The 8041-nt window shown below is 37.0% G+C and overlaps 2 protein-coding genes across 3 annotated transcripts in view; both read left to right on the top strand.

Annotated features, from left to right (window-relative positions):
* The first annotated feature begins 642 nt into the window (after positions 1 to 642).
* Positions 643 to 8041, top strand: part of LOC134211134 (sodium- and chloride-dependent neutral and basic amino acid transporter B(0+)) — a 343203-nt gene continuing 335804 nt past the window's right edge. The window contains exons 1-2 of one of the 2 annotated variants that reach the window (XM_062687768.1): positions 643 to 778; positions 909 to 981. The gene's annotated coding sequence lies outside the window, so the exon portion shown is untranslated. Of the gene's footprint in view, positions 779 to 843; positions 982 to 8041 lie in introns of those variants that run through there. The other variant, XM_062687767.1, reaches the window with a different exon arrangement.
* Positions 930 to 8041, top strand: part of LOC134211135 (sodium- and chloride-dependent neutral and basic amino acid transporter B(0+)-like) — a 727874-nt gene continuing 720762 nt past the window's right edge. The window contains 1 exon segment of the mRNA XM_062687773.1: positions 930 to 983. The gene's annotated coding sequence lies outside the window, so the exon portion shown is untranslated.

Raw genomic sequence — 8041 nt, 5'->3', positions numbered from 1 at the left:
TGCATCGCACCAAATGGGAGACTCGAGAGTTGAATTACCGTCGGCATTCTTGTAGATTTCTTGTATTATTGATAATACAGACGTCATCTAAGTTCTGTAATATGTGTAATGTAATTATGATTCAACTGATTTATATATAAAACTTTAACAAGAGGAAACATTTACTTACATTTTTGATCATCCATTTAATAACCGACATAGCTCATATCTGACCGATCTGGATATCGTGAGGAAACAGAGACAAATGATATTTAAAACTATCCTTGGTGGTTGTTGGTCAATAAGTCTGCTGTTTGCAAGTCTGCTTATAAAATACTTGGCCGCACTCTAAATCTGCGATGAGAACTAATTTCGTCCACTACGTATTCCGCCATGTTGACTTCTGATTTCATAAGATTTGTCTTATGAGTTTTTCACATCAAGAGTAATGATGAAAATCATAAGACAACTCTTATGATTTATTTTTTCTATAGATAACTTCTGTGAACTTCATAAGATATATCAATGAATTTTATAATAGGCTACTAATTATCATAAGAGACTCAATGAAAATAGAAAAATATTATTTTCCCGCATTTCATAAGATGAGTCTTATGATGTATCTAATATAGTTTAGTTGAGTGTAAAACTGGCTGTTGGGCGCTGTTTTGAAACGGACGGACGCGGCTCGGGATGTGAAGAGCTCAGGCGGGCTATAATCACGCAATATACAGTCCCCTCAGGTGTGCTGAAGTGACGGAAAGCGTTGTTGACATCGTGCGAGCGCGCATTGCGAAGGGTAGTTTTCTAGCACTTGTTCTCGATCCCAGTGTATTGTGTGAATAGTTACACTTGTTAAACTTCTCGTAAAAGTTGAAAAAGTGAAAAGCAGTTATCAAGATCTAGTTTTTGTTGGTGTCGTTCTGCAGTTTCATCCTTATCCTGTCTACGTTGGCCCAGTGTGAGATTTCCCAGCGCGCCAAGCTGTGTGGTGTTTACCAAGTGTGAGTGTCTATTTGCACAATCCATTCTACCTTTATGGGTCTTCTGTTGAGAGAAGTTGTTTAGTTCTATGGAAGATAAATGAAACACGTTGTTATTATCAGTTGTGTAAGCTAACCGCCAGCAAACGAAACCAGGCATCGACCACAATGCACAACTTTGGATACGGCGACGGTGGCTCGTGAATATGAAAATGGAAATTATTTCTCATTCGCTTTCGTTGAAGCTCTTTTTTTTAAATCGACGGATTCTGTATAAGTGTAAAGAATGCAGCCCTGCAATAAAAGTGATACTGTGTCGTAGGTAGTAACGATAGAAGCAAGGTATAGCCAAGGGAAGAGAACACATCGAAAACAAAACTGAAGAAACCATGTTTTTGTGGAAGCCAAGTCTGGACCGAAGGAAGCTCTTGGTCCAACCGCACCAGTATGCAGTATCTGGTGGTCATTGTTTCGGACGTTAGTCGAACTCTGCTGACTGTGTTTTGGTGCAGGAAAAAATGGTATACGATAGGACAGTGTGCTGCATTCACACAAACGAGTCCTCACTGTTGTCAAACTGTGGTTTTGGTTGTGTTCTGCTTCGCTAATTGGATATGTTAATTACCTTCGGAGTTTTCGACTCGTGTTGACTCTACAAGAAACATATTTTGCGTCACAAGAAACAGCATTGTAGACGGGGGTTGCGAGCTATTAGACATGATGTGTGAAGGAAGAACATATCAGTTCAAGAGTGTGACAACTGAAACAGTATTTTTTGTTTTGTTCTCGACATTGTATCAGTGAGTGAGTAAAATATTTAAAAATCATTCAAAAAACCTGTCAGTTTTTTTCTTTAATGCATTTTGGACGTTGTAGTGTTGTAGTTTTATCATTATGATAGCTATGCTGTTGTAAAATACTTCCACATTTTAAAACAGAGCAGTGTTATCTAAAACATTGGCTATTGAGGTACCGAGATAGATTTTTCTTATTCGTTCAGAGATTGTGCATTTTTTGTTTAACATCTAAGACAAAAATTACAGTGATTGTGGGTTTCCCGTGCTTTACAGAAGATTATAGAAAATAATCAAATAAAATTGATGAAAGAATAAGGTAAGCCATCTTCTTCTTCTTCTTATTGGCATTACATCCCCCACTGGAACATTGCCACCTCGCTGCTTAGTGTTCATTCAACACTTCCACAGTTATTAACCGCGAGGTTTCTAAGCCAAGTTACCATGGCAGGCTAACCTACCCATGATTGTATTTTTGTTCATTTTGTAAAAAGCTTGTGAATCGTTCAGGCACGAAAAAAAACAAGATGTAGACTATTTGACCCCATTTCGCTACGGAGATTTAGGGGACATTAATCGGAAAATCGACTTTTACCAATCATTTTTTCACTATTTCTTTTCGAAAGTAGATACACAAGATAAGAGAACCCCAAAGTTTTAGATCCCTATGAGTTATAGTTTTTAAGATAGTTATCAATGTTGGGAAAAGGTTAAAAACTCGATTTTTCTCTTGAAAATCTTGCTTCATTTCATACCAGTTTTTGAAAGGTTTTTTATCTGATGTCAGGGTGTCTACTACCTGGAAAAAACCTGGAATTATCAGGGAATTTCTCCCCACCTGGAAAATACCGGGAATTATCAGGGAATCAGGAGAATCAGGCAATCAGGGGAATTTCAATACCCGGTGATCATGAATGAAATTCTTTCAAAAGATGAAAAAATCATTAAAAATGTTTGAATAAATATACCAATCAAATCTATTGAAAATGTAGTGAACTTTAATGGATCGTTGTTCCGCAAAAAACGTTTTGCCATCTTTAAAAGAATTCCTGGAGAATTTCCGAAGCTCTTGATAAAATCTAGGAATTTATCCTGGAAATCAATAATTCTTTTGAGTATTCCCTAGGAAATTCTTTATGAATATATTAAAAAATACTAAATTAGTTAGGATTTTTAAAGCAATTTCTGGAGGAACTTCCGAAGGAATTTCGAGATCAGTTTTCCAAGCAATTTTTCAAAGAAATCACTGAAAGAGTGTCAATAAGAATGATTAGCAATTTTTCAAATTATTTCTGGAGGAATTTCCAAAATAAAAACCGAAAAGAATTCCCGGAGGAATTTCAAAACGATTTTCCGAACGATTTTTCATATGGTGTCTTTAAGAAATTCGCGAAAGGGAACCTTCTTCTTCTTCTCTTCTTATTGGCATTACATCCCCACACTGGGACAAAGCCGCCTCGCAGCTTAGTGTTCATTAAGCACTTCCACAATTATTAACTGCGAGGTTTCTAAGCCAAGTTACCATTTTTGCATTCGTATCGGAAGTCGAGACAATTTCCAATCCGTAAATTGCCTAGACCGAAACCTTGCTTTGTAGCCGCGCGTCTTATCGCACGGCTAAGGAAGACGAAAGGGAACCTGAAGGGATTTAAAAAAAGTGATTTGTGAAGGGTTTTTGCTAAAGGAATTCTTGGAAGAATAGCCGAAGGAATCCCGAATGGATTTTTCACAGGTGTTTTTATAGGTATTTTCGAAGAATTTCCAAAGAATTCTTAAAAGCAAAATATCCGGAAAAACTCCTCCAGGTGTTTTTTAAAGTTTTCCTCAAGATTCTTCTGAATGAGTTCTTAAAAAATCCCAAGGAATTTCAAAAGAATATACGAAGCATTTTCCGAAGGTTTTTACAGTAAAGCAGTAATAGAACGCTAGTGGCGCTGTAACCATTGAAATTATTCTGCCAAAATATGCTTCAATAAGCTTAATAGCCTATTCAGATTACGATTAGATTATTTATCGTAATAAATATCGTGTTAAAGCTGAGAAAGAAAATTTAATGTATGGGGATGGCATCAGGTTGTTGTTTATCATGATATTTATGCGTAATCTGAATAGGCTATAACTTGGCCGGTTGACACTCATAGTACCGGTACCTTGGCTGCTAGGTCCAAACAAACTAGATGTTGGTCACAAACTAGAACAAACTAGATGTTGGTCACGCGAACAGGTATAAGGACGTTAGGCATGAGTACGTTAGGCATAAAGGATGTTAAGCATAAAATGCCCCAAAAACAGCCCACGACATAAAGAAGGTATTATGCCTAACGTCCTTGGACCTAACATCATGGACGCAGCAATATCATATTTTTGCATCAACACATTTCCTGAAGGATTTTTCTTAAGAAGTTCTGAAGGATTTCCTGAAGAAATTCGCAAACATTTTTCCGGAACATTTCCTTAAGAAGTTTTCTTAAGTTTCTTTAAAAAAACAAGTTGAAATAAAATTCTAAGAAATTTCCGAAAGAATTCTTAATCAAATTTCCAAAGAAATTCCTAAAAAACTTTTAGAAGGATATCTGAAGAAATCTGAAATGTATTTTATAAAGGTATTTCCGAGGGATTTTCCCAAGACGTTTTCGAACAAACGCCTAAAGGAATTAAAAAAAATCGTAAGGGAATCGCCAAATGCATCTCTAAAGGAATTTCCAGAACATTTCCTTGAGATGTTTTCTAAAGTTTTAGCAAACAAATTCTCAAATTAAATCCTGGAGGAGGTTCTGAAGTAATTCTCGAAATCCGGAGGATTTTCCGATGGAATCTTTGGAGAAATTTCACAAAAAAACACTGGAAAATAGGGGTATTTAAATTTAAATTTAACAAATTTAAAAGTGAGCAATTTTTTCCCCGCATTTCCCCGCAGAGATATTTAGCTAAGAATCATATTTTGGATGTGTACTTTCAGACTTCCACGAAAAATCTTGAGGAAACTTGTGCCATTTTGAGAAAACGCGATTTAAAAAAACGCGTGTGCCCAACAACAACGTGTGCAACAAAAATTTCATTATTCTACGATTGTATGACATTTGCCAGAAAGCCATTCGCCAGAATCAATTTGCCAGAATGATTTTTGCCAGAAACCCATTTCCCAGAATGGACTGAATGCCAGAAAGACATTCCCCAGAATGGACCATTCGCCAGAAAGCATTTTGCCAGAATAGACCATTCTCCAGACATTTAAATTTCCTATAATTATTCTTGTTTATGTTGATACTAAAATGTTTCTGTGTACTTCTGAATAAAAAATAGTTATACAGTCATAAATATTATATTTGTAATTAAAAAAAATTTTACAAAATCATATCATAGTTCTTTTTCAAAATCATTATTTCTTCTTCTTATTGGCATTACATCCCCACACTGGGACAGAGCCGCCTCGCAGCTTAGTGTTCATGAGGCACTTCCACAGTTATTAACTGCGAGGTTTCTAAGCCAGGTTACCATTTTTGCATTTGTATATCATGAGGCTAGCACGATGATACTTTTATGCCCAGGGAAGTCGAGACAATTTCCAATCCGAAAATTGCCTAGACCGGCACCGGGAATCGAACCCAGCCACCCTCAGCATGGTCTTGCTTTGTAGCCGCGCGTCTTACCGCACGGCTAAGGAGGGCCCAAACAATTTATAAAAATCATTCATTATTTGATTATAAATAAATCATTATTTGAGTAAGTACAAATCACTATCATTGCTGTGATAGAATTAGTGCTAATCCTTGTATGTGTTCAAATGTATCCTTTCCATTCCTTGTCAAAATTACTCTTCTTAGTTTTTCATTCTTCTTCGCCAATTTCTTATTATACCGACTCACTGGAACGTCACCTTGTAAATATCGCATGTATTCCGCTGATGATGACTGCTCTTCTTCTTTAAATGCCTTGAGAACAGCGTAAAACTTCTGACCATAACCACCTTTGAAAAGCGCATTGAACTTATTATGAAATCCTTCAATCGAGTTTGTAGTGCGTGGTACATTATCAATGGTTGATTTCCGAACTGACCAAAAATCAGGTGGGAAACGAGGTCCACTCTTATTCTCCTTGGAACCTAAAACGTAATTCTTTGCCAAATATGCAAAGAAAGAACGCATAGACTTGGGAGCTGAATTTCTGACTAATCTGAAAGCTTTTGGTATTTCTTTGGGAGGCAAGAAAGCCAACGCTTCTGTTTGTCGGAAAGATTTTTGAATGTTTGAGTTTTTGTTATATTCGCCACTAAGTCGCAAATTCTGATTTTTTTCCACCAATTTTTGGCTAGGTGAAAGAAACATCCTTTCCTAGTGGCCTTAGGAAAAACCGCCTTGACTGCATTCATTTCTGCCAGTTCGAAGTCAGTAAGGATCAAAGGAGGATCAAGTACAATGCCTTTGTCCTTCGCAATTGTTTTGATAGCGCTCAATGCTTTTTTGTTAACTACCCTTCGTTTCGATGGAAGTAGGACATGAACAAATGGCACAAACTTCATGGAAGGTCCATTCCCAATGGAACCGTGCACAGTGAAAATTTGGCGAAATCCACTGGGCGCAGATGAAAAAGTGCCATCAAGTATTACTACCTGTGACTTACTCAATCTGGCAAGGTTAGTTTCAGTCGAAAAGATCATGAGGCGCCCCTCCTGAAGTTCCAGGTTTTGCAACATGAACTCCTGACCATCGAATGATTTTGTAAAAGATTCTTCAATCTGGTCATAATCAGTTGGATCGATAGGAAGTTTGCTCAACTTTCTCTTACGCTGGATCATTTTTCGCTGAGCGGTCTTTGATGTAGCTACTTGTACCTGAATGTGAATACGAATTTAAAATAAGTTACAATGTATAAAAACTTTAACCATAAGAACTTACGTCGACAGAAAAATTTGATGCAACACTCCTCATTATTTTTTCTGGACGCTCAAGCCCTTCTTCTGCCTTTCACTTCAGAGCAGCTCTGAATCGTGCAGTATCAGTTTTCAGCTGGTTTGGCAGGTGGTTGTGCTCAGAAATGGCTAATAAAGTGTGCTTACCACGATCAACGCTGGTCCTTGCTCTTCCTGCACACTTGGCTGCGCCATCTTGCTCTCTGCGCAGCGCACATTGCCAATAGCACGTGTCTGGTGTCTAATCATAAATAAGTCGTATATTTTGGATATATTAGAAAAATAGTTTTACTTACCGTTTTGTCTTTATGGTAAATATATCCGCCATGTAAAAGTTTAGTAGACCTTCCGATTGATGAAATTTCGAAGTCTACGATAGCTTCTTGCTCACTTTCGCAACTGAGGAACTCGTCATCTGATACGTTTGCCATTGTTGACTTGAATTCGTTAAATGACTATTTCACACTGTGAACATATGCCCTATTGCTATCAACACACATAAACACGCTTCAACGTGGATAGACGCAATAGAGTAAATCTGTTATTTCAAATATTTGTAAGCGATCACGTGATTTTGGATCTGTTCTATTTAATGCTACCTTCTTTCAGTGTGTCCTACCGGAATACTATGAACAGTTGAAAATAAGCATCGTCAAAATAAAACAATTGATTGTACAACCACTGGCAGCGCCGGCTATTGCTATTTGGTGGGGCGCCACTTTTTGCGAGAACAATAGCCATTAAGAACTGTAGTGTGATTACATTGTGTAGGGCCCATCTTGGTCTACGCTAGTGGTAACAATTATCCAAATAACCATCCATAGATCAGGTAATTTATTTTCTGTGGATGGCCAACCAACATGCTAGATAATACTTTTATACACTACAACCAGCTTATCAGATAAAAAGGAAACATTTTCATTTGTTCAATAAATTTAACTTTATTTTAGTATTCAAACAAATTTAAGACATTTTATATACTTTCAAAACAAATAAGTGAAAGGAATACGTCTCTTTTTTGCGTATCTTAAAAGAAGGAATCATTCACTTTTGTGCCTTAGTACGGGCAAACGCATATGTCGAACGAGATTGTGTAACATTTCGACAAAAACCATTTCGCGGAATTAATTTTCGCGGTTGAAAATATCGCGGAATTACATTTGGCAGTATGTAACTTTTCGCGGTACGACATTTGGTGGATTGCACCTTTTCGCCAAATGATTTTTGGCAAATACATCACTTCACGGAATGCCATTTTGCAGAATATTGTATTGGGCAAATTGGCAGAATGGTGTAGAGTTCAGCAGATTGTCATTTCCTCAAAATAGCATAGTTTAAAATAGGATCTTCTTCTTATTTTTCTTGGCATTACATCT

The sequence above is a fragment of the Armigeres subalbatus genome, chromosome 2, assembly GCF_024139115.2.
Source record: "Armigeres subalbatus isolate Guangzhou_Male chromosome 2, GZ_Asu_2, whole genome shotgun sequence".
Lineage (NCBI taxonomy): Eukaryota > Metazoa > Arthropoda > Insecta > Diptera > Culicidae > Armigeres > Armigeres subalbatus.
This window is presented reverse-complemented; position numbering and strand designations above follow the sequence as displayed.